This window comes from Rhinopithecus roxellana, chromosome 9 (assembly GCF_007565055.1).
Source record: "Rhinopithecus roxellana isolate Shanxi Qingling chromosome 9, ASM756505v1, whole genome shotgun sequence".
NCBI classification, from domain to species: domain Eukaryota; kingdom Metazoa; phylum Chordata; class Mammalia; order Primates; family Cercopithecidae; genus Rhinopithecus; species Rhinopithecus roxellana.
The window spans coordinates 117,476,321-117,503,756 of NC_044557.1; the positions used below are offsets into that span (position 1 = coordinate 117,476,321).

The 27,436-nt window shown below is 41.6% G+C and overlaps 1 protein-coding gene and 1 non-coding gene across 2 annotated transcripts in view; both read left to right on the forward strand.

The window, feature by feature from the left end:
• Nucleotides 1-27,436, forward strand: part of LY96 (lymphocyte antigen 96) — a 118,449-nt gene that overhangs the window by 83,985 nt on the left and 7,028 nt on the right. The gene's annotated exons all lie outside the window — the stretch shown is intronic.
• Nucleotides 11,073-11,179, forward strand: LOC115899765. Its single transcript, XR_004059374.1, has one exon. It is a non-coding gene; the product is annotated as a U6 spliceosomal RNA (small nuclear RNA).

The following is a 27,436-nucleotide window of genomic DNA, read 5'->3' on the forward strand; positions in this document are numbered from 1 at the left end:
AATTTCTGAGTAAATACCTAAGAATAGAGCTACTGAGTCATGTGGTTAATATATATTTAACTCTGGTAAATTTTCAAAATGGTTTCCAAATTAGTTGTACTTTACTTTCTCACCAGCAGTGTATGGTTACTCTACATTCTCTCTAATACTTGATATTGTCAGGGTTTGGTTTTAGTCGTTAGTAGGTATGCAGAGGATGGCATTGTGGTTTAATTCGCAATGATGTTGAGAATTTTTTCATGTCCTTACTGGTCATTCATATGCAATATCTTGTCTTATGAAAGATCTCTTAGAATCTTTTGCCTTTAAACAATTGCTTTTTTTCTTATTACTGAGTTTTAATAATTCTTTTTGAGACAGTCTCACTCTGTCACTCAGGCTGGAGTGCAGTGGCGCAATCTCAGCTCACGCAACCTCTGCCTCCAGGGTTCCAGCAATTCTCGTGCCTCAGTCTCCCAAGTAGCTGGGATTACAGGCACACACCACCATGCCTGGCTAATTTCTGCATTTTTAGTAGAGACAGGGTTTCACCATGTTGGTCTCCAACTCCTGATCTCAAGTGATCTGCCTGTGTTGGCCTCCCAAAGTGCTGGGATTACAGGTGTGAGCCACTGTGCCCGGCCAGAGTTTTAATAATTCTTGAGATATTATGGATACAAGTCCTTTGTCAGATAAATATATTGTGAATATTTTCCCTCTGTGATTTATCTTTTTATACAATGTCCCCTGAAAAGCATAAGTTTTAGATTTTCCTGAAGTTCAATCTATTTTTAAAAAATAGTTTGTGTCTTTTGCCTTTCCCAAGGTCATGAAGATGTTCTCCAGTGTTTTCTTCTAGTAGTTTTATCCATTTAGGTTTGGATCTGGGATTTGCTTTGAATCAAAGGTGTGAAGTGGACATTTTGTGGCTAGCATAGGTCAGAAGTGTTGTGCCCTTCATGCACATATCCTCAGGAGACCTAGGGAAGGAAGCCTCATTCTTGGGATGGACAGTGACATTCACACACGTGACCAGGAAGAAATCTACATGGTATTTCCATAGCACCATTTGCATGTTCAGTTCCCCATCTACCATCCATCTAACACTTTTTTATTTTATTTTGTTTGAGACAGAGTCTCGATCTGTCACCCAGGCTGGAGTGCAGTGGTGCAATCTTGGCTCGCTGCAACCTCCGCCTCCCAGGTTCTCGCCTCCCGAGTAGCTGGGACTACAGGTGCCTGCCACCACACCCGGCTAATTTTTTTTTTTTTTTTTGTATTTTTAGTAGAGACGGGGTTTTACCATGTTAAGCAGGATGGTCTCGATCTCCTGACTGTCTGCCTTGGCCTCCCAAAGTGCTGGGATTACAGGTGTGAACCACTGCATCCGGCCTTTACCTAACACTTTTAAACTTCATTAATCAGCAGTCAATCAATCAATTTATTTATTTATTTATTTTTATTTGTTTGTTTTTTGAGACAGATTCTTGCTCAGTTGTCCAGGCTGGAGTGCAATGGCACCATCTCAGCTCACTGCAAACTCCACCTCCTGGGTTCAAGTGATTCTCCCCTCTTAGCCTCCTGAGTAATTGGGGTTACAGGAACCCACCATCATGCTCAGCTAATTTTTGTATTTTTGTAGAGATGGAGTTTCACCATGTTGGCCAGGCTGGTCTTGAACTCCTGACCTCAGGTGATCCTCCTGCCTCGGCCTCCCAAAGTGCTGGGATTACAGGTATGAGCCACTGTGCCTGGCCCATTTATTTGTTAGAAAATGAATCAGTAATTTCAATTAGAAGCTGTGAAATAATGGAAATAATGAGTTTTAGTTAATTCAGTTATTCTTCTATACTTCTTAGTTGGCATTCTTCTGTAAAGTAGGGCTGGCTGGCTCTCCTGAATATATTTCATATTAGAAAATTAAGATGAATGCTTAAATCTTTCCCTTTGCCAATTTTCAAAACAAGAATTTGGTTTAATAGCTTCTTTAGATGGCTTCTTTTAATAGCTTCTTTAGACAAAGGAGTCTCCCCCACTCCAGCTTTATGTTTTTTCAGTATTGTAGACTTCTGGGTTTTTACATAACCAATGTATGCCATTTAACTATGATCATTATTCTTTTTGATGCTTATGTTATCACAACTATGTCAGTAAGTTCCCCTTCAACTGACTCCTGTGTCCTTTTGTTATGAGTCCATTCATCTTTGGAAATTTCCTTGTTTTTGAGCATTACAGAAATACCCCAGGCTCACTTTGTGTCCTTACCATCCTGCCTCTGGAATCAGTTCTCCAAGGAATCTTGCTTTTTTAAAAAAAAAAAATGATTAATTATTATTTTTATTTCCATAGGGAATGGCACTAGAGAACAAAATCAGGATACAAGGGATTTTTATGTTCTTGACATTTTATGGATATATTTTTTAAAAAATTAAAAACATTTTATATGGCATGATTTTGTTTTTTTAAGCAGAAATGTTCTGGGTAACTTGTGCATCATATTGCTAGAAATGAATATTTCCTTACTGAGTATCCAGTATCAAGCATTTTACTACACAATTAAGCATTTAATTCTCACATTAATGAAATTTGCTAGGGCTCTTATTCTCATCCCCATTTTAAAGATGAGAAAAATGAGACTGAGATATTAGTAACTCTCCTCCGTCACACAGCTAGCAAGTATAGGGCAGGTGTTGGAGCCAGGCAGTTGGACTCCAGAACATGGGCTTATTAGCACCATGCTATGATGCTATTCAGTTGCTCGGAAGCATTCCTCATAGGAGATGTGGCAGGAAGTACCTTAAGCAGGATAAATTGTCTTACAAGGACTTTCTTTTTTTTTTTAGAAGCAAAACTTTTGAAATATGAAGAAACAGAGTTAGAAGAAACAGAAAAATGCTTTTTTTTGTAGAATCAGAAAATAGTTCCAAATAATTCTTCTTCTTTCAGTTTTTTATATTGCCAGCAGAGTTAACTCTTTAATGTAGGGTACTGCAACCAGTTCCCAGTTCTCCTCTGGCCACCCTCAAAGTTGAACCCATCTGACTCCAGAATGCCTTTTGTAATAAAAAAAATTGATAATATACATGAGATTACCTGTAACATCAATATTAGTTATTAAATATAGTAATATCACAAATACTATGAACCACTTCTCAACCCAAGAACTAGAATATTTCCAAAATTTTGTATCTACCAATGTATATTTTCCCTATCCCAGTCCCCTGCCTCTCGCCTCCAGGCCTACCTAGAGGCTTGCCATCCTATTGCTTTTTAAGCAAAAATATGGTTTTAGCACTAATATTTGTCTAAGAACTATATTGTTCGCCTTTGCTTGTTTTGAGAATTATGTAAACGATATAGAGTTATCTGTTTCTTGCCTTTCCTTCCTCAACATTATGTTACTAATATTGATTCACATTGTGTGTAGTGGTGGTTCATTTTCTCTGCAATATCATGTTGCATTGTGTGGATATATCACAATTTATTTATTTATGCATTTACCTGTTGATGTCCTTTGGAGTTGTTTCTAGTTTTTTGCTATCGCAAACATTGCTAATGGTCTTGTACATGTCTCCTGTATGCCAAGTACAATGCCAAGCACAAACATTTTTGGGGATAAATAGGAATGGGATTACCGAGCTGGAGTGTATGTGGATGTTCAACTTTGCAAGATAACACTAAATAATTTTCCAAAGTGGTTGTACCAGTTTTTACTCTACTATCCATTGATCTATATCGTTTTTAATAGATATAGAAATGAATATAAATTTATTAAAATTTATTTTGAATTAAAGTTGTGAAGTGGACATTTTGTGGCTAAATGTCCACAAATTTTAAATTTTACCGAACTAATGGGTATAAAATTTTTTATCTTGCAAGCCTGTTCACATTTCTCTAAGTCCTAATGAAATTAAAAATTTTCCCTATTTTATGGGCCATGTCTGTTTTCTGTTCTGTGAAAGGCTTGCTCTTTGCAATTTATTTGTTCTTTTTCCACTTCTAACTGATGCATTATAATCTAACATATGGTTAAAATATAATTATTAGTCCTCTATTGTTGGACATTTTGTTTTTTCCCAATATTTTGCTATTATAAGTAAAGCTGACCTGATAACGTTTTGTGTATCTTCAGGATTTCTTTCTTTCAAATAAATCTTAGAAGTGGAGTAGGCTGAGGAGGCAGACACGCTCATTTTGTAAAATATTTTGATAATACACTGAAAAGTTACCTCCTGAAATAGTGCCAATCTACCTGATGAGGTTTTTCTCTTAACCTGTGAAACATATAAGCAGTTTTATGGGCTTTGACAAAGTTGGGGTGAAAGAGGAAAAGCTTGAACACATAGGGAGGTCCTGGAAAAAGCTGGGAGGGGAGGAGCCATGCTCAGCACAGCTCTTCTGAGAAAGGCCAGGAGCCTGCATGAGTTCAGAGGTGAGCATGTGGGTGCCTCAGTCAGGATTCAACCAGGGGAGCAGAACTGCTAGCAGATATATGTACAGATATAAGGATTTGGGTTTTTGCAACTCAAGAAGTGGGTTAAGTGGTCTCTGTAAGGCTGTTATCCCTGTATCTGTGTGAGGCTGGAGCTTGAAGTTCATGGTGCAGGTAGTCAGGCATAAAAGACAGATGGAAATTAGAGGAGACCGAGGGCAGGTAGGATTCTGCAAGCATGAGCTAAGCCCACACAAACGGACTGAAATCCGTGTCATTTCTTGTTGCCTCTAACCTTGATAGTGTGGCCATTCTGTCTGTAGAAGCCTAGGTCCTTTATTGAGGACCTAACCACATACACCTGGCTCAGGAGAAGAAGCTGAAGGAGGGAAGGGGAAGGCGGAGCAGTTGCAGGTTCTGCTGTGGCTTCCTGCCACCAGGTGAGTCAGTAGATCAGCAGATGTATGTGAGGGAAAGAAAGAATTTACAGCCATAGGCATCCAACAGTGTGAAAGGTGCTTTCTCACAGATGGTCTCATTCAGTCCACACAATAGCCTGTAAAGTTAGAAGTGTAAGCATTTCTAACGCACAGGTGGGTAAACTGAAATTCCAGAGCTCAGTCATGTAGAAGGGAGGAATGGTGATGGGACTGCAAATTTTTTCATTTTTATAATCAGATACTCAAGGGTAGGTTTGCAGTTCTAATCCATGCAGTTTCCCACAACCTGTGGTTGCTCAAGTTGGCCCTTGATTGATTAGGGGTGAAAAAAGAGATTGATGAATTTATTTATTTATTTATTTGTTTGTTTGTTTGTTTGTTTGTTTATTTTGAGACCGAGTCTTGCTCTGTTGCCCAGGCTGGAGTGCAGTGGCACAATCTCGGCTCACTGCAACCTCTGCCTCCTGGGTTCAAGCAATTCTCCTGCCTCAGCCTCCTGCCTGGCTGAGGCAGGATGCCATCACGCCTGACTAATATTTGTAGTTTTAGTAGAGATGGGGTTTTGCCATGTTGGCCAGGCTGGTCTTGAACTCCTGAGCTCAAGCGATCCACCTGTGTCAGCCTCTCAAAGTGCTGGGATTACAGGTGTGAGTCACTGCACCCGACCTGATGAATTTATTGTAATTTAAATATGACCATAGTTTTAATTTTGGTTTTGTTTGTTTGTTTTTGTTTTTGCTTTTGAGACAGAGTCTTGCTCTATTGCCTAGGCTGCAGTGCAATGGCACGATCTCAGCTCACTGCAACCTCTGCTTCCCAGGTTCAAGTGATTCTCCTGCTTCAGCCTCCTGAATAGCTGGGATTACAGTCTCCCACCACCACGTCCAGCTAATGTTTTTGTAGTTTTAGTAGAGACAGGGTTTCATCATGTTGGCCAGGCTGGTCTCGAACTCCTGACCTCAAGTAATCCACCTGCCTCAGCCTCCCAAAGTGTTGGGATTACAGGCGTGAGCCACTGTGCCCGGCATGACTATAGTTTTAAAAATATAAGTCTAGACTTTTTTAACACTGAAATTTGACTTTTTAATTATTTTATGTGTCATGAATATTATTTTTCTTTTGATTCTTTTTCTTTCTTTTTTAAATTTTTGTTTATCTTTTTGAAAAAACCAACTTTTAATTTTGTTGATGTTTTATATTGTTTTCATTTCAATTTTATTTATTTATGCTCTGGTGTTTATTATTTCTTTTCTTCTACTAATTTTGGGTTTGGTTTGCTCTTGCTTTTCTGCTTAAGATGCATTGTTAAGTTAATTACATGACGTTTTTCTTCTTTTTTGACGTAGATTCTTAAAGGTATAAACTTCTCTCTTAGTACTGCCTTCTCTGTATCCCATAGGTTTTGGTATGTTGTGTTTCTATTATCATTTGTTTCAAGAAAATTTTCAGTTTCCTTAATTTCTTCATTGACCCATTAGTCATTCAGGAGCATATTTTCTAATTTCCATGTGTTTGTATAGTTTCCCAAATTCCTCTTGTTATGGATTTCTAGTTTTATTCCATTGTAGCCAGAGAAGACATTTGATATTATTTCAATTTTTTTGAATGTTTTAAGACTTGTTTTTGTGACCTAACACATGATCTATCCTTGAGAATGATCATTATGCTGAGAAAAAAAAAATGTGTATTCTGGAGCTGTTGGATGAAATGTTCTGTAAATACCTATTAGTTCCGTTTATTCTATAGCACAGATTAAGTCTAATGTTTCTGTATTGATTTTCTGTCTGGAAGATCTGTCCGATGCTGAAAGAGGGATGTTGAAGTCTACAACTATTATTATATTGGAGTCTATCTCTCCCTTTGACTCTAATATTTGCTTTATACATCTAGATGCTTCAGTGTTGAGTGCATATATACTTACAATTATTATATCCTCTGGCTGAATTGACTCCTTTATTATTATATAGAGAATCTAGACTTCTACTGTGGCTTTAAAAAATTATTTGTATTTTTTATTTTCTGAGACAGCATCTTGCTCTAATGCCCAGGCTCGAGTGCAGTGGCACAATCACAGCTCACTGTAGCCTCAAACTCCTGGGCTGAAGCGATCTTCCTGCCTCAGCTTCCTGAGTAGTTGGGACTACAGGCATGCCCTACTACAGCTAGTTTTTAAATTTGTTTTTGTAGAGACAAGGTCTTGCTATGTTATCCAGACTATTCTCAAACTCCTGGCTTCAAGCGATCCTCCTGCCTTGGCCTCCCAAAGTGTTGGGATTATAGGCATGAACCACTGTGCCTGGCTTATTGTGGTTTATTTTGGTGACATCAGCAATTTAATGGAAATGTATCGATATGGTTTACCTATTTTAGAAGATAAAGTGAGACTTTTAAAATATATTGTATTTATCTTTAATTTCTTTTGATTAAATAATTAGAAATTCCTATTAGTAAAAATGAGAATGTTTGGCTTATAATTTTCATTCTTGAGAAATGATTGTGGGAATGCTGAAAATCATGTTTTAAATATAAAGTCAGTCCTAGTTTCTTCAACAAGTAAAAGGTATGAAAAGAAAGAGATGAGAACTGTTGCAAATTGGATTCTCTGGAAGTAGATGCTGACACACTGGTTTGCGTGCAGGATGATGGTAAGGCCGCAGTGCCTATAAAGGGAAGGTGCTAGATGGAAAAGACCTGTTGCAACGCAGGCCTGGCAAAACTTTGGCAAACCCAGAGTGGCTTTGTGAGCAAATATTGTTTATCAGAGTTGTTCTGTGTCAGGCCAACAGCTGGACCTTTTCACCCCTCCTTTCTCAGTCGCTGAATATGGGGAAGAGTGTGACCTCAGCTCTCAGCGGCTGATGCTGACCTTGAAGGAGCTGAGAGCTGGAGGCTGTCTGCTGACCCCACACCTTGCAGTTGGGCTTCAGGTTCTTCTTGATGGGTATCTCGGTGATGTCCCTCCATGGCTACCCTGGGAACCTTCATAGATTAAGAAAGACTTAAGGGACATCAATCAAATGCCAACGATTCCTGATTCCAACAAACAACCAAGATACTATTTTTTTTTTTTTTTTGAGATGAAGTTTCGCTCTTGTTACCCAGGCTGGAGTGCAATGGTGCAATCTTGGCTCACTGCAACCTCCGCCTCCTGGGTTCAAGTGATTCTCCTGCCTCAACCTCCCGAGTAGCTGGGATTATAGACTTGCACTATCACGCCCGGCTAATATTTTGTATTTTTAGTAGAGACAGGGTTTTACCATGTTGGCCAGGCTGGTCTTGAACCCTTGATCTCAGGTGATCCACCCGCCTTGGCCTCCTGAAGTGCTGGGATTACAGGCGTGAGTCACCATGCCCGCCCCAAGATACTTTTGAGACAATTGTGGGAATATAGATATAGACTGGGTATCCAATGATAGTAGGGGATTAGTGTTAATTTTTTCTTGGGGGTTGAGAAAACATGCTATTTATATTCACATAACACTTCTGACACTAGATGTGTGGGTTTTATCCCTCCACACCAAGCAATTCTCCAACTCTCTGGATCCCAGCTGGGTGTACTACAACTTAATCTAATTCTGAGACGATCTACCTGAAGTTTGCATCAGATTCCATAAGTTAAAGGGCTCGGTTCCTCAAGACTGCCCCTACTTCAGATGTCAATCGCATATCTGGGGCTCTTGCAGTTCTCAATGACTGGCTTTAAATTGGGGTTTCCCATAACGAGTTTGATAATTTTCTACAATGACTCATAGAATTGAGGGAAACACTTTACTTATGTTTAGTGGTTTATTATGAAGGCCACACCTCTAGAAAATCTAGAGAGAAGAGATGCATAGGGCAATGTATGGGGCCGGAGAGTGGTTTGTGTCTCTTCTCTTCTCTCTCTGGGCACGCCACCCTCCCAGCACCTTGATGTATTCACCAACCTGGAAGCTCATCAAATCTCATTGTTCAAGAGTTTTTATAGCACTTACTCTGAGTCCGCCCTTTTCCAGATACTTCATTAGCATGAACTCAGGTGTGATCTAAAGAGGTGCTTTATGAATAACAAAAGACACTCCTATCACTCAGGAAATTCCAAGGGTTTTAGAAGTTTTGTGCCAGGAACCGAGAATGAAGACCAGGTAGCCTTATTTATACTACAGGTGTGATGATGGAATCATGGTTATGTAAGATACCATAATATGGTAGTAGAATAAGGTACCCAGGGATTTGCTCCAGTAAAGCGACAGCAATAAAAATGGAGAACTGATAGATAAAACAAGAATGCTAAATTGTTGATAACTGTTAAAACTAGAGATGGGCTCAAACAGATTATCCTTAGTATTCTATTTATGTGTGTATCTGGAAATTCAAAACATAATGAAAAGATAAATATAGAAAAATACATGAAATAAATATAAATTATAATGAATATTATGATATATAAATGTGTAAAAATTAAATATATAAAAAATATGAAAACATAATAAAACATTAAAAAAATACCAAAGGTCATTTAAGATAATACCTCATTGGTAAAAGAGGTAACATGGGCCAGGTGTGGTGGCTTATGCCTGTAATCCCAGCACTTTGGGAGGCTGAGGTGGGAGGACTGCTTGAAGCCAGGAGTTCAAGACCAGCCTGGGAAACAAAGCGAGACCTTGTCTCTACAAACATTTAAAAAATTCGCTACGTGTCGGGGCGCATGCCTGTAGTCTCAGCTACTTAGGAGGCTGAGGTGGAAGGATTGCTTGAGCCGAGGAGTTTGAGGCTGCAGTGAGCAGGGATTGCACAACTGCACTCCAACCTGTGTGACAGAGAAAGACCCTGTCTCAAAAAAAAAAAAAAGCAGAATTATCATAATAAATAGGGGGCATCTATTATTGGATGTCTTTCATATGCTAGAAATCAACAAGTAAATCCAGAGTAAACTCAGTTTTGAGTATTATGACGATCTGCCCTGGAGATAAAGCATCCTTCAGTGGCAGCTGATAGCTTTCAGTGGAATGTAAGGATTTTCCTGTCAAGTGTGACCAAATGAATAACTGGGAAAGGAGATACAGGAAGATTATAAGGCAGGACAGAAAGCAAACTACTGAGAGCATTTTTGAGAGCATCCAGACACAGTGTCAGGTGCTTTACATACACTGTCTTAATTCTCACAGTCACAACCCCATGTTCTTATTTAGATTTTCTAGGATTCACTTTATGTAGATTGGGATATTAAGACTCAGATATTTGGGAACTCATCCAAGTGTTTTTAATGGGATTCCAAGTTAGGTTGTGTTGGGTTCTGAGGCTTTTGCACTGGATCACTGGAGTTCAAAGCTGGCCACTTCTCAGTCTCCCAGGGAATCTGGCAGCACGCCTGGGGCAGCATATTCTGTCTCTCCTGGAAAAGCAAACTGCACTGGTCCTCCCGTGGCTGCTGGGCAGACCCACAGAGTTTCACAGGCCTGGGATGGCCTTTTCTGCTGATGACACTCCTGCCTAACTTCCTGGAACTAGAAAAATTAGAAAAGAAGAAAACAATACTATTCTGAATTTTAACAATACTATTCTGAATTTTAATTAGAAGCTCTGGGCATTTCCTCTTCCTAAGGGCTTTCTCTCTCTCTCTCTTTTTTTGTTCACGTATCTGCCCATTTGTAGTGGTTAATTTCATATGTCAACTTGACTGGGCTAAGGGATGCTCAGATAGCTGGTAAAGCATTATTTCTGGGTGTGTATGTGAAGATGTTCCCAAAAACATTGGTGTTTGAATCAGTAGACTGAGTAAAGATCGGCCCTCACCAAAGTGGCTGGGCATCATCCAAGCTGTTGAAGTCCCAGCTATAACAGAAAGGCGGAGGAAAGGTGAATTTTCTCTCTGCTTGAGCTGTGACATCTATCTTCTGCCCTTGGGCATCAGCACTCTTGGTTCTGATGCCTTCACACTCAGGCTGGAATTACTCCATCAGCTTTCCTGGGCCTTCAGCTTGCGGACAGCAGATTGTGGAACTTCTCAGCCTCCATAATCTCATGGACCAATCTTTCATAATAAATCTCTTTCTACATATCTCTCTAAGTATCTTACTGGGTCTGTTTCTCTGGAGAACTTGACTAATACACTATCTTCAGGTAATGCCCTTTGTAATTTATCATCTGCCAGTATGTTGGGAGTATACTGGTCTCCATTAAAAGCTGTCTAACAACTTTGGAAGAGGATTACAAGGGAGTTTTATCAATAGATAGTTATGATGTTCGCTTTGGCAGCATGTGTATTAAAATCGGACTAATACAGAGAAGACTAGGATGGCTCCAGTGCAAGGATGACACACAAATTTGTGAAGTGTTTAATTTACAAAAACAATAATTAATAGACTACCAACCAAAAAAAGTCCAGGACCAGATGGATTCACAGCCGAATTCTACCAGAGGTACAAGGAGGAGCTGTTACCTTTCCCTCTGAAACTATTCCAATCGATAGAAAAAGAGGGAATCCTCCATAACTAATTTTATGAGGCCAGCATCATCCTGATACCAAAGCCTGGCAGAGACACAACAAAAAAAGAGAAATTTAGACCAATATCCCTGATAAACATCGATGTAAAAATCCTCAATAAAATACTGGCAAACCGAATCCAGCAGCACATCAAAAAGCTTATCCACCATGATCAAGTGGGCTTCATCCCTGGGATGCAAGGCTGGTTCAACATATGCAAATCAATAAATGTAATCCATCATATAAACAAAACCAAAGACAAAAACCACATGATTATCTCAATAGATGCAGAAAACCCCTTTGACAAAATTCAACAGCCCTTCATGCTAAAAACTCTCAATAAATTTGGTATTGATGGGACATATCTCAAAATAATAAGAGCTATTTATGACAAACCCACAGCCAATATCATACTGAATGGGCAAAAACTGGAAGCATTCCCTTTGAAAACTGGCACAAGACAGGGATGCCCTCTCTCACCACTCCTATTCAACATAGTGTTGGAAATTCTGGCCAGGGCAATCAGGCAAGAGAAAGAAATAAAGGGTATTCAAAAGAGGAAGTCAAATTGTCCCTGTTTGCAGATGACATGATTGTATATTTAGAAAACCTGATCATCTCAACCCAAAATCTCCTTAAGCTGATAAGCAACTTCAGCAAAGTCTCAGGATACAAAATCAATGTGCAAAAATCACAAGCATTCCTATACACCAATAGCAGACAAACAGAGAGCTAAATCATGAGTGAACTCCCATTCACAATTGCTTCAAAGAGAATGAAATACCTAGGAATACAACTTACAAGGGATGCGAAGGACCTTTTCAAGGATAACTACAAAACTTTGCTCAACGAAATAAAAGAGGACACAAACAAATGGAAGAACATTCCATGCTCATGGATAGGAAGAATCAATATCGTGAAAATGGCCATTCTGCCCAAGGTAATTTATAGATTTAATGCCATCCCCATCAAGCTACCAATGACTTTCTTCACAGAATTGGAGAAAACTACTTTAAAGTTCATATGGAACCAAAAAAGAGCCTGCATTGCCAAGACAATCCTAATCAGGAAGAACAAAGCTGGAGGCATCACACTACCTGACTTTAAACTATGCTATAAGGCTACAGTATCAGGTGTTTTGTACCAAAACAGCATGGTACTGGTACCAAAACAGAGATATAGACCAATGGACCAGAAAAGAGTCCTCAGAAATAATACCACACATCTACAACCATCTGATCTTTGACAAACCTGACAAAAACAAGAAATGGGGAAAGGGTTCCCTATTTAATAAATGGTGCTGGGAAAACTGGCTAGCCATATGTAGAAAGCTGAAACTGGATCCCTTCCTTAAACCTTATACACAAATTAATTCAAGATGGATTAAAGACTTAAATGTTAGACCTAAACCCATAAAAACTCTAGAAGAAAACCTAGGCAATACCATTCAGGACATAGGCATGGGCAAGGACTTCATGTCTAAAACACCGAAAGAAATGGCAACAAAAACCAAAATTGACAAATGGTATCTAATTAAACTAAAGAGCTTCTGCACAGCAAAATAAACTACCATCAGAGTGAACAGACAACCTACAGAATGGGAGAAAATTTTTGCAATCTACCCATCTGACAAAGGGCTAATATCCAGAATCTACAAAGAACTTAAGCACATTTACAAGAAAAAAAATCAAACAACCCCATCAAAAAATGGGTGAAGGATATGAACAGACACTTCTCAAAAGAAGACATTTATGCAGCCAACAGACACATGAAAAAATGCTCATCATCACTGGCTATCAGAGAAATGCAAATCAAACCATAATGAGATGCCATCTCACACCAGTTAAAATGACGATCATTAAAAAGTCAGGAAACAACGGGTGCTGGAGAGGATGTGGAGAAATAGGAACACTTTTACACTGTTGGTGGGATTGTAAACTAGTTCAACCACTTGTGGAAGACAGTGTGGCGATTCCTCAGGATCTAGAACTAGAAATACCATTTGACCCAGCCATTGCATTACTGGTATATACCCAAAGGATTATAAATCATGCTGCTATAAAGACACATGCACACGTATGTTTGTTGCAGCATTATTCACAATAGCAAAGACTTGGAACCAACCCAAATGCCCATCAATGATAGACTGGATTAAGAAAATGTGGCATATATACACCATGGAATACTATGAAGCCATAAAAAAGGATGAGTTCCTGTCCTTTGTAGGGACATGGATGAAGCTGGAAACCATAATTCTCAGCAAACTATTGCAAGGACAGAAAACCAGACACTGCATGTTGTCACTCATAGGTGGGAACTGAACAATGAGAACACTTGGACACAGGGCGGGGAACATCACACACGGGGGCCTGTCATGGGGTGGGGCGGGGGAGGGATAGCATTAGGAGATATACCTAATGTAAATGATGAGTTAATGGGTGCAGCACACCAACATGGCACATGTATACCTATGTAATAAAACTGCACGTTGTACACATGTACCCTAGAACTTAAAGTATGATAATAAAATAATTAAATAAATAAATAAATAAATAAATAATAAATAAAATTTAAACATAAAAAAGGTATTTTTTTTGTGGTGGATAGTGGATTTTATGAAAGAAAGTGGATTTTTTTTTTTTTTTTTTTTGAGACAGGGTGTCACCATGTCACCTAGACTGGAATCTTGGCTCACTGCAGCTTTGATCTCCTGGGCTCAAGTGATCCACCCGCCTCGACTTCTAAAAGTGCTGGGACTACAGGCATGAACCACTGCACTCAGCCTTAGCTGTGGATTCTTAAAGATAGAGACTTACAAAATGTGCCTGTGTGTGTGCGCATGCACACGTGTGCAAGGAAGGGGGAAGAACATTCTTTTCTACATCCAGGCTGTGGGATACTCCAATGAAGATAGAGAAAAGGAAAAATTAAGGGAGGACAAATTTCTTTTTCAAGTTCACATCTAATATCATTTGCAATAAAAGAGCGAAGGAGTGGTGGCATGGAACCTGAGCCGAAGGGAAAGCACACCTTTGCAGACAATGTTGGAAGTGTTGTTTAGGACCCCTTTATGTGAAAACAAGACCGTTGGAAGGCAGCTGAGACTTCCCAAGCGGCAATGCCCACTGTGGGTCTGCCTGGGGCGGTAAGTGGGGCTTGGAATCAAAACGCAAGAAAAACCTAGCATAAGGGACTTTGTGTTGAGCCTGATTGACTTTGGTATATTCCCAAGCCCTGAGTACCTCATCAGAAGTTCTTTCTGCTGCTCATGGCCATGGTTGAGGAATCCTGGGAAAAGAGCCTCAGTAGTAAATTGACACTGAAAGTGCTTTCAGATGGTTTTGCTTTATGGCTGAGTGTGGATGTGCCAGGAATCAGGCTTTGAGCTGCACAGCAATTACATGGCCAAGTGCATGCCCTGAGAGGCAAAAACTGTAGAAGAATTTGGAAATGAAGTTAAGTGTAGGTTTTCAAGCTGTGTATGTGAAACACTGTCCATATAACACACTCTACCTTCTCCACTGTCGCTTTGTCCCAGGAATGTTTATTCTTCCCACACTGTTACTGATTCCCTGCTTCCCAACCTTTCTCCAAAAAGCCCCCTATGTGCTTTCTCTGGCCCGGTGAGAGAAGTAAACAGGGTGGAATTGCAAAGGATGGAATTTCCCAGCAGGCAGTGCAGAGGCCCCACCTTGCTGATGTGGTTTCACCTTCTCCAGGGACTGTTAGCTCTTTGTTGACTCCCAGGAATAAAAGCTGGGTTTCCTCTAAGGCTCTTTAGTTCCCAGACCTGCCTGGCAATGGCTGACTCTTGTGTGGAAGAGAGACTGAATCAGTTTAAAGCCACAAACCACAATCCCTGAGTCTGATGATTTCCTAGGCCCTTTCTTGTCTTTTGGCCTTGCCCTGCCCTGCCTCTCCTCACCCCTCCCCACCTCACCTTTCCTTGCCTCACCTTGCCTCCTCTCTTTCTTTCTTTCTTCTTTCTCTCTCTCTTTCTCTCTTTCTATCTCTCTCTTTCTTTCTCCTTTCTTCCTTCCCTTCCTCCCTCCTCCCTCCCTCCCTCCCTTCTTCCTTCCTTCCTTCCTTCCTTCCTTCCTTCCTTCCTTCCTTCCTTCCTTCCTTCCTTCCTCCCTTCCTTCTTTCCTTCCTTCCTTCTTTCCCTCTCTCCCTTTCTTTCTTTTCTTTTCTTTTCTTCTTTTTTTTTTTTGAGACAGGGTCTTGATTTGTTGCCCAGGCTTAAGTGCAGTGGTGTGATCATAGCTTGCTGCAGCCTTGACCTCCCGTGCTCAAGTGATCCTCCTACCTCAGCCTCTCAAGTTGCTGGGACCACAGGTGCATGGCAATGTGCCTGGCTAATTTTTAAATTTTTTTTGGAGAGAAGGTCTTGCTATGTTGCCCAACTGGTCTTGAGCTCCTGGGCTCAAGCTATCCATCTGCCTTGGCCTCCCAAAGTGCTGAGAGACTACAGGTGTGAACTGTCATGCCTAGCTAATTTTAAAATTTTTAGTAGGGATGAGGTCTTGCTATGTTGTCCAGTCCAGTCTCGAGCTCCTGGGCTCAAACAATTTTCCTGCCTTGGCTGGTGTTTCTTTTTTTTCTTTCTTTTTTTTTAGACAGAGTCTCACTCTGTCACCCTGGCTGGAGTGCAGTGGCGTGATCTCGGCTCACCACAACCTCCACCTCCTGGGTTCAAGAGATTCTCTTGCCTCAGCCTCCTGAGTAGCTGGGACTACAGGCCTGAACCACCATCCCCAGCTAAGTTTTGTATTTTTAGTAGAGACGGGGTTTCACCATGCTGGCCAGGCTGGTTTTGAACTCCTGACCTCGTGATCCACCCCCCTCGGCCTCCCAAAGTGCTGGGATTATAGGCGTAAGCCACCGCACCCAGCCCTTGGCTGGTGTTTTTTGTATTGGTTATCATTTTGGCTTCCGGGAGATTGAGCACAGTCTTAGAGCTTTACTCTTCCCTGGCCATTCTAGCAGACTGGCTTCAGCTCCCATCTCCCTGCTTTCAATTATAGAATATTTCCCTTAATCTACAGCCCTATTTTTTGTGCTCCTCTTTATCCAGTTGTCCACAGTGCTGCTATGTGTCAGGCTTGTGCTAGGATCTGGAAACAGAGAGATGAATAAAACATGGTCCCTCAGTCTTCAGCAGCTCATAAAGAACTGGGCAAAACAGAGTTGCAAGGAACTCACAGTGAGTGACTCTAGCTTTATCTTCTGTCTGGATTTTTGTTTTCATACAATTGCACCATTTTTCTTCTGGTTGAGCATGTTCCTAGATTGGACTTAGATTGTATAGGTTAACAATAAATACTGGCCATGCTCATGATTGTGGTTATGTCCACGTAAAGGCTTTCAAATGCCTCCAACTCATGGAGCCCTTGCTTAGCAGTGCAATGTGTGCAGGTAACAGAAACTTAAGAAAAATTTTGAAGTCATTTGATCATTTTTCTGTTTTTATTTTAGTTTTTATTATTGTATTGTTATTTAAAAAAAACCCAAACCCCTGCAGGGGAGGAAAGATTTCTTTTTCGCACACATCCTAGGTTCGTATTTGAGGCTCCTATAACAAAAGAAGATTAACAAGCAAAAGGCATACACATTTATTTCACATAAGTTTTATATGAAGGGGAGACTTCTTAAGGAAATGAAGATTCAAGTAAACAGGTGCACTTGTGTATTGCTATGCTTAGGTTTGATGAAGCATGGACCGTCATGGAGAAATATGACTGCAGGGCAGAAGGATGTGATTGAATGGTAATAAGCTAGGGGGAAACTTAGCAAGACCTGTTTGTTCAGGTTCCTCTCTGTGTCCCTGTGTCTTCAGAGGTAAGGATGTTCCTTTCACTCCAGGTATAGGAAGGGTACCTTTCAAATGAGGAATTTATGACCTGCTTCAGGGGAGAAGGCTGAGGGAAAGGTGAGAGAGGCCTTCCTGCTTCTGTTGTTCTCTCAAATGCCAGGATATCATATTTTGGGATAGTGTATCCTGAACTCCATCTTTCCCGTCCCCCTACTGGATTAATTTGAAGTAAGTTCCAGGTATTATACATATATTTATATGTATCTATATATGTAAATATATATTTATAAGTATCTATGCATATCGTAAATGCAAATATGTGTAAATATTCCAGCATATATCTCTGAAAGTTAAGGACTCTTTTTATTTTATTTTATTTATTTATTTATTTATTTATTTATTTATTATTTATTTTTTTTTTTGAGACAGAGTCTCGCTCTGTCGCCCAGGCTGGAGTGCAGTGGCCGGATCTCAGCTCACTGCAAGCTCTGCCTCCCGGGTTTACGCCATTCTCCTGCCTCAGCCTCCCGAGTAGCTGGGACTACAGGCGCCTGCCACCTCGCCCGGCTAGTTTTTTTTTTGTATTTTTTAGTAGAGACGGGGTTTCACCGGGTTAGCCAGGATGGTCTCGATCTCCTGACCTCGTGATCCACCCGTCTCAGCCTCCCAAAGTGCTGGGATTACAGGCTTGAGCCACCGCGCCCGGCCTTTTTATTTATGTTTTTGAGATGGAGTCTTGTTCTGTTGCCCAGGCTGGAGTGCAGTGGCACGGTCTCAGCTCACTGCAACCTCCACCTCGCGGGGTTAAGCAATTCTCCTGCCTCGGCACTCCGAGTAGCTGAGACTACAGGCGCCTGCCACCATGCCTGGGTAATTTTTTGTATTTTTAGTAGAGATGGGGTTTCATCATGTTGGCCAGGCTGGTCTTGAACTCCTGACCTCCTGATCCACCTGCCTTGGCCTCCCGAAGTGCTGAGATTACAGGCATGAGCCAGGACTCTTTAAAAAGTAACCATAATATCATGACCACACCTAAAAAATTATTGGCAATTCCTTAATATTGTCAGATATCCAGTCACATTTCACTGATTTTATTATAAGCTTTTACTTTTATAGTTGGTTTGTCTGCATCAGGATTTTTGATAGGTTCCTATGTTGTAATTGGTTGGGATGCCTCTTAAATCTTTTCTTTCTTTCTTTGTTTTTGAGACAGGGTCTTACTCTGTCATCCAGGCTGAAGTGCAGTGGCAAAACCACTGCTCACTGCAGCCTTGACCTCTCGGGCTGAAGTGATCCTCCTGCCTCAGCCTCCTGAGTAACTGGGACCACAGACATGTGCCCCTATGCCTGGCTAGTTTTTTTTTTTTTTTTTTTTTGAGATGGGGTCTCACTGTGTTGCCGAGGCTGGTCTGGAATTCCTGGGCTCAAGTGATTCTTCCACCTTGGCCTCCCAAAGTGCTGAGATTGCAGGCGTGAGCCACTGTGCCCAGCCAAATCTTTTCTAACCTACAGGTTTCCCCTCATGTTCTTCTTTTTTTTTTTTTTTTCATTGCAATTTATTTGTTGAAGAAACTGAGTGATTTCTCCAATAGAGTTTCCCGTAGTCTGGATTTTGCTGATTGCTTCCTTGTAATGCTTAACCTGTTCCTCTGGTCTCTGTATTGCCATCAAACTGATAGTTAGACCTAAAACTTTAGGCTTGAGTGTAGGGCAGAAATATCTCATAGGGGGTGGTGTGTGTATTTCTATCTGGAGACACAAAATGCTGGGTTCTCTCTGCTTCTGTGACATGAGCTATCCTGATGTACAGATTAACTCAGCTCCTTAGCTCATAAGAGGTTGCTCAGTGGTAATACTCCAGTTCTGTTGTTGCTTCCTATGCCTTAGCCAGAATACTGGTCTGGAAGAGAAACTTCTTTCATCAGCATTTGGTTACTCTGAGGTGCAGTTTGTACAGGAAAGTCAGAATTCATGCCGGCTTCTTTCCCTTTATTAATAGTTTTTAAGGAATTTAAACACTGAAGACTTCAGAGATTGTACCCCTTCTTCCCCAAATAGTTTTCTCCTCTTTCCTCTGGCCCCTCTGTAATCTAGAATCTCGCTCTCTCTTTCAATCTCTCTCTCTCTATTTTTTTTTTTTTTTTTGAGATGGAGTCTCCCTCTGTTGCCCAGGCTGGCGTACAGTGGTACGATCTCGGCTCACTGCAACCTCCGCCTCATGGGTTCAAGCGATTCTCCTGCCTCAGCCTCCCGAGTAGCTGGGATTACAGGCTCCTGCCACCATGCCTGGCTAATTTTTTGTATTTTTAGTAGAGATGGGGTTTCACCATGTTGACCAGGCTGGTCTCAAACTCCTGACCTCAAGTGATCCGCCTGCCTCGACCTCCCAAAGTGCTGGGATTACAGGCGTGAGTCACTGCACCCAGCCCCCTCTTTCTCTTGAATCCAACTTTGTAGCGCTTTGGAGAAAGAATTGCAGACTCGTTCACACTAAGGTACAAATGACAAATAACAGGTTACAGTGTGATTACTCCAGACAGGCTTTCTGTTTAACTTCCATCAACATCTTAAATTAGAGAAATGAAGCTTCTTGGAGAAGAATAACATTTGTATGCACTTACTATTATATGCCAGCTGCGGCAGTAAATGATTTATGTGTGTTGTCTCACACAATGCCTACAACAACCCTGTGAGTAAGGTCTTCTATGTTATCCCCATTTCACAGATGTGGAAACAAAGCTCAGGTTGTTTCAGTAACTTGCCAACTAAAAGGTGACAGAGGCGAAACTAAAACATATGATTGTCTCGTTTCAAAGCCAGGCATCTTATTCTGGAATCACAGAGGAATCACATCTTGTTCTGCCTTCTTTGTATAATTTCATATCTTGAACGAGGAGAAAAGGCTTTGGGGGAGAGGATGGCTTCACAAGGTTGAAATCTTCCACTAGACAGACCCAAGTTACTCATTGTGTCAGTGTGTACGGAAAAGCCTGGCAATCACCCACAGAACCAAAGATTTGTCACTGGAGTGTCATTGTTGAAAATAGTTCTCTGCCACTGCAGCAATAGCGATGCCTTTGCCGCAGCCAGCTTCTTTCTGCTTTTCCAACTCCTCCTTCCTCTTGTTCACTTGTTCCAGTCACACTGGCCTTTTTCCTGTTCCTCAAGCACGCCAAGCTCCTTTCTATTTCAGAGGTTTGCATCTACTGTTCTTCTCCTGGATCTTTTTTAAATTTATTTTTTTCCAACTTCATTGAGGTATAATTGACAAATAAAACTGTGTAAATTTGAGAGGTACAATGTGATGATTTGATACACATATATATTGTGACATCATTACCACAATCAAGTTAGTTAGCATATCTGTCACCTCACCCTGGTTACCATTTGTGTGTGTTTGTGTGTGTGTAGCAAGAACATTTAGTTTCTACTCTCAGCAAATTTCAAATACATAATACAGCATTGTTAACTAGAGTCACCATGCGGTACATTAGATCCCTAGGACATATTCATCTTATAACTGAAAGTTTGTACCCTTTGACCAACATCTCCCCAACCACCCTTCTCCCTGCCCCTGGCAACCAACATTCTATCCTCTGTTTTCTATGGGTTCAACTTTTTTAGATCTCACATATAAGTGAGATTTTTCCTGGATCTTTCCATGACCAGCTTATTGACATTCAGATCTTAGCATAAATATTACTGAATCAGAGTCATTCCCCTGATCTTTCTACCTAAAGTAGCCACTCCTTACCCAATCCTCGATTTTTTTTCCAGCTCTTATTACCATTTGAAAGTATCTTCTGTCTTTCTCTACAAACCATAGGGAGAACATGTACCAGTTTTGCTCACTGCGAGGATTCTGGTGCCTGGCACGAGATGGGCACTCAGGAAGCCTTTGCTGAATGAATGAATTAGCTCAGGCATCCTTTGCTCATTGAAGACTACATGGAGGCCTGTCTCACTATCCCAAATCCATCACTGCTGGTTCCAGTTAATCACAAGAACTGCCATGGCTTTTCCTTCTGTGAAAGTCAGGGGTTCCTGCCTTTTGCATTTATAAACCAAAACTTGACAAAAATGGTCACATATAATTCTGGTTAGGTATTAGGTTGAGGTCTAAGGTAATTCCTGTTCTAACTGATACTGTTTGCTTGAGCTTGGTCTGGATGTTAATCCTCCCCTACCCTATGTTCCCAAATTTCTGTTGAAACCTAATCACCAATGTGATGGTTTTAAGACGTGGGGCCATTGGGAGGCACAGCCCTGCTGAATCAGATGAGTGCCCTTATAAAAGAGGTGCCAGTGAGCTTCCTTGCTCCTTCCCCATGTAAGAACACAGCAAGATAGGGGCCATCTATCAACCAAGAAGTGCAGCCCTCGCTCGACGTTGAATCTGCAGGCACCTTGAACTTGGACTTTCTAGCATTTAGGCCTGTGAGAAATAAATTTCTGTTGTTTACAAGCCACCCACATTGTGGCATTTTGTTGCAGCAGCCCATACAGGCTAAATCAGGGCATCTTTCAAATTCTCCGTTCTTGTGTGAATATTGAATACCTCTGGGTGAAAGAAGATCATGACAGAATGGAAAGTCTTGCAGAAACTCTTCTGAAGTTGGGTGGCAATAGCTCCTGAGATCCTACAAAACTGGATCTGAAGCTCAAGGGTTTGCATTAGAGTTAACCAGTGACTTGAGAAACAGTTTATAGGGCAGTACAAAACATGGTCCTAAAATTACCTGTATCGGAATCATCTGGGGAGTGCATGAGACTTATTTAAAATGCAGATTAATAAACTGCAGTCAGACCTCCTGTGTCGATATCTTGGGAGATGGAGCCTGCCGTTCTATATTTTGACAAGTACCCGGTTGTGTTTTATTGTATGTTCCCCAAAGTTTGAGAACCAGTGTCGTTAAGAAAGGAAATTGTATTTTATTACAACCTACTTATCCCGAGGAACCTTAGAAAAGCCACCAAAACAAAGCCGTCAGCACTCAGGCTCCAATCAGTTTTGGAATCTCAGGGTCCCACCTGAGAGATAGCATCAGTCTCGGTGTGGTCTACACTTGGAGAGTGTTACAAACCTCTGGGTGGCCAAGGTTCACTATTTTGCCTTCAAGTGCCTCTAACATGTCACCACTTTGCTTGGGGAATTTTTGCTTCTGGCCTGCCTACTTTCTATTTCACAGGGGTGTGAAAAGTGAGACTTCGTAACAAGTCTAATGAGAGACATCGCCAAGCTTTCTAGTGGCAAGAACTTCCTTTGTTCTTTCAGATGTTGCCCTATTTCTTGCCTGAGGAAAGGCATAGTCTGTCCTCATCTTGCTGTAAACATTGTTTAATATTCAAAGTATGAGTTGGGCTTAACCATCTCTCTTCTGTGTCTGTTCTTGTCTTTATGGGTCTTTCTCTGAAAGCTTTTCCTTTCACCTCTAATCTCTCTTTCTTCTTCTTTCTCTTGTCTGAATCCTTCCTATACTTCAAGGACAAATTCAAGTTTGTCTTTATCCACTAACCACCCATCTACCTAAGGCTTTTTTCCTGGCTTGAATTCCCAAAGCTGTTGTACCATACTGTTTAGTACTTCACTGAGTAGAATAGAATAGAATAGAATAGAAGAATTTTGCTTACCCATATCTTACTATTCCCCTGCTCTCAGGACTCACGAATGTTTTGTGTGCAGCCATCATTCAAGTGAAAACCCCATGACACTTTGCCAGCACACAGGACACTTCTTGCAAGGGCCAGCAGAGGGCAGTGGAGCACCCATGGTTCTTTCCCCTTTTTCCACCTCTTTGTCTATGTCCAGGAAAACACAAGGAGCCATTTGTTGGTGTCCTGAGCCAAGACAAAGCAGTTGCTAAGTCTTCTGAGATGTTTTATGTCCCTTTCTTACCTTTCTGCTCTGCTCCCTCTTTTACACCACATACCCCCAAGCATCCACCCTTCTGGGCCCAGTCCCATCTATTCCCTCCCCTCAACCTCTAAGCTAAAACTGCACACTGTGACCCTTTCCCACTGGGAACCCTCCTGAGTATTTATTTATTTATTTATTTATTGGGAGAGTCTTGCTCTGTCACCCAGGCTGGTGTGCAGTGGCACGATCTCGGCTCACTGCAACCTCTGCCTCCCGGGTTCAAGCGGTTCTCGTGCCTCAGCCTCCCGAGTAGCTGGGATTACAGGTACCCATCACTATACCCAGCTAATTTTTGTATTTTTAGTAGACATGGGGTTTCACCGTGTTGGTCAGGCTAGTCTCCAACCCCTGGCCTCTAGTGATCCACCTGCCTTGGTCTCCCTAAGTGCTGGGATTACAGGCATGAGCCACTGCGCCTGACCCCTCCTGCCTATTTTAAATGTAAGCTTTGCAGGAGTTAATTTAACAATTGTATCCATGTAAGTTACTCCTTCTCTCTTGGCATGGATTGATCTTGCTGGTGGGGAATTCCAGCCTGTGGCCTGGTGAGAGCCAGAGATGGGGTGAGAAGGGTGCAGAAGAAAGAACTGCTGGGAACAATCCCTTGACTTCCTAGCAGGATAGGGTTAGTCCTAGGCTGAAGAGAGCAAACCTCCCATACCCTCAGGGGTCAAGCTCCCTTCCTGGAATGATCAGTGATGAAATAGCTGGTGGTTGTGACTTAGCAAAAGGGCCATGCACTGAGAGAACTGTTTATCTTTCGATGGATGTTCTCCGTGGGCTATTTACTCACACATGTTTTATTCCAAATCCTCAAAACAAGACTGGCTACAGAATTTATGGGAGCCCAGGGCAAGAGGAAAATGCAGGTCCTTTTTTCCAAAAATTATGAAGGATTTCAGTTTGGTCACTGAGAGCATTAAACCTGGCACAGGGCCCCTCTAAGCATGGAACACATCCATGAATCTAGCCCTGCCCCCAAACATGCATAGGACGAGCTCTCCTGTGTCCTAGACTTGGTATGAAACTTTCCCATATCTGACTCCTTCACTGCCCTCGGGAACCAGGGTCTAGAGAATGAGAAAGATACACAGGGAAAGTGGATGAGATTTTATCTGACAGATGAATAATGGACACTGTTTGCGGCTCTGGAGATTCCAAAGTTAACAAAACAAAGTCCCTGCCCTCATGGAGCTTGTACTCCAGTTGTAGAAGACAACCACAGACAAACAGGAGAGTGCCTGCAGATAGTAGGTCAGATAGTGATAAGCATGATGGATAAACGGGGGGCAGGGGAGATAGGAATGCCATCATAAGGAGTGCTGTTATGAATTCAGGAAAGGTGGTCAAGAAGGGCCTCACGAATCGTGTGCTATTTGAGCAAAGACCTCGAGGGAGTGTGTCATACAGGCATCTGAGGATGAGTATCCAAGCAGAGGGGTTAGCAAGTGCAAAGACTCCCGCGGCTTCCTGACTTTGAGAAAGAGTAGGGAGGACAGGATGGTTGGTGTGCAAGATTGGGGCCTGGGAGGATGGAGAGAGGTGGAAAGGGGAGGCCAGGTCTTATACAGTAATTATTTTTCATTTTGGATGCGATGGAAGCTTTGGAGATTTTAGAGCAGAGGAGGTTTGTGATCTGACTTAGGTTTTAAAGGACTCCCTCTATGCTCCATCAATAAGAGATTGTGGAGGCATACTGTGAAAGCAGGGTGACCAGTGAGGAGACTCCTGCAATCATCTGGGTGGCTTTGGACTAAGGCATTCATAGTTGAGGTGATGAAAAGTGGTCAGATTCTAGGAAAACTGTAAGCTCTCGGTGGTGAGGGGTCATGTTGGTCTTGTTTACTACTGTGGTTCTATTGCCACACACAAGATCTGGCATATATAGGTGCTTAATAAATATGTATTTAATGAACCCAGGGAGCAAATACAAATAGATAAGATTGGGATAATAAGATAATTAAGACAAATAGATAAGATTAAGTTCTTATAATAGAGCTATAAGAAATAACATTAAAAGAATGGAGGCAGAATACCTTGACAATGTTTACAGTTTTTATTCCCACTTTGCTTCTATTAAATCTGTTGAAATGTTAAAGATCATTTGATATGAAATAAATTACATGTCTCAACCCTACATAGTCTATGAGCCTGAATATGCTCAAATGGACAGCCTGTATTTTTAGTATCGGGTCAATAGGTGGTGCTATATCTTGTTAGGGCTTCGTCCCCAACTACGCAATGTGAGAGGAGGCTTACTAATGTAGAACAAAACGTTAAATGCAGTCTTATCTGGAGTGTATTCTGAGTCTATTGAAAATTAGATTAGTTTCTCCAGCAATTTGGTAGGACTCTCTTGGAATTATATGTATGAAACTAACATTTGAAAATGTCAATTCTCCCTTACGTGGAACATTTAGATATTTAAATGATAGAAAATGCATCTCAGTATTAGAAACAGAGCTGTGCCCACATGCTGCAGATGCCCTCAATGCCTGATGACATTTTACTTTCTTTCTTTCTCCATGTGATTCTGGTATGTGTGTATTGTCAATATATGTCTATTTTGGCTGCTATTTGTAAAAAGACCACATAAGGCATCATTAGATTTATTTTGTTTATTGAATGTGTAGGTGGGAACAGAATGTGTAGGTGGGTACAGAAAGGAGTGGCATGGGGAGAGGGGTATACAAGGAGAAAGTGAGGCTGCAGTCATATTTGGGAGACTGTGAGGTTGTGTGGAACGTTCTATGAACACTTTTTGGATAGCAAATTTCTTCCAGCTGTGGGCTGTCTCCACCAGCTGGGCCATCTTTCTCCACCCAGAAAGCTCTTGAAGCAGTACCACCTCTTGCAAGATTGCATCTCTCGGAACCCTGCAGCTGGCTAGATCTTTCTTGTCCAATGCCCAACTTTCTGCTGTTAGAATTAGTTCTTGTGGATTAAATCCTGCCATTGTCGGGCCTGAAGAAGTGGAAGATCAAAGATTCTGGGCTGGCTTTCCTATGAGTCAGGCAGAGTAAACCTCACCCTACAAGATGACTTGTGTCCCCCCTCAGGAGTCCTTGGGTGGACTTGAGAGCTATAGGCATCTGAGGATGAAATTGTATTCTTTCATGGTGTTAATGATATGGCTCTCCTGAAATGGAAGGCCTTGAGAACTGCTTCTGCTAGCGGACCTGTAAAAGGGACACAGGCCAATATACTGTTGTTTCAGATGGTTTTCTCTCTGAGCACTATTTCTGCCTTTTCTTTTCTGGGACTTGATGCCTGAAACTGTCCTTCAACCAGCACCTGCTTCCCTCCTTGCTGTGATCTGAGACCTCTGTCCAAGGGGCAAAGGCTCTAACTGACCAGCCAGCATGTCCCCATTTCTTTGACAGAGTTTTTCCTTCAAACTCTTTGACTTGCACTTCCTCCCTCAAGCCTTCCTTGAAGTCCTTCCATCCACTTACTATTTGTTGATTCAGCAAATGCATGGTGTGTAGCTCCTGGATCTCAGGCATCATGCTGGGTGCTGGGGAAACAGCAGGACACACTTTCTGTCCTCAGCCTTTCCTTAGAATAAGCCTCCTTCCTTTTGACTCATTTAAAGCCTGATTTTCCTTCTATGATACTGCTTTGCTTTGGGCCTTGCCTAAGCTCCCTATAATCTAGAGCTAGAAAGTGGGACTTCCTGTCTTCTTACCTGGCTATCATTCATATATTGGCTTTTTGTCACCTCATGGGTGACAAGCTGGCTCAAAGAACTTTTGGACATTATTTCTGCATTCAAGGAAGATGGTGGGGGAAGCACCAACTAAGTCTGTTCATTTTATCAGAGAAGCATAAGTTTTTCTGGAGGCTCCCAGCAGAGTTCCAGTATCCCCACATTGCCCCCTTTAGCTAAAAGGAAAACAGGGAAAACGAGTATGTGGCTTTAGGGAGAAAGGGTTTGGGAATGGCTCCTTAAGTCAGTCATCCAAGAACATTGGCCCCAGAGGGACACTCAATCCAGCCAGATTATGCTCTTCTACACAAGTTGCCATAACCTATCAACATCTGGGTCACTCCGTTACATCCACTGACTCCCGGGCTGCCATTTCTCTCCTGACTTCATCTCCTGTTATCATCTGGCTGGCTTTAACTTCAGCACTGACAACACTTGGACGTAGAGTTTCTTGACCTCCTCCATCCCTTTCTTCCACTCCTCCTAGGCAACCCATTAAATAGCTAACACTGAACTCACTGCTTCACCCAAACTTTCACCTCCTCCTGCTTTCCCATGACTGGCTCATGAAAGTTCATCTCACTTGTCATTGTCACTGAGATCATTGAATTCATCCCGTGCTGCTCCGTCTTCTTCACTTCTGGCATCCGAAGGTCCCTGAATCCTGTTCATCTTATGTCT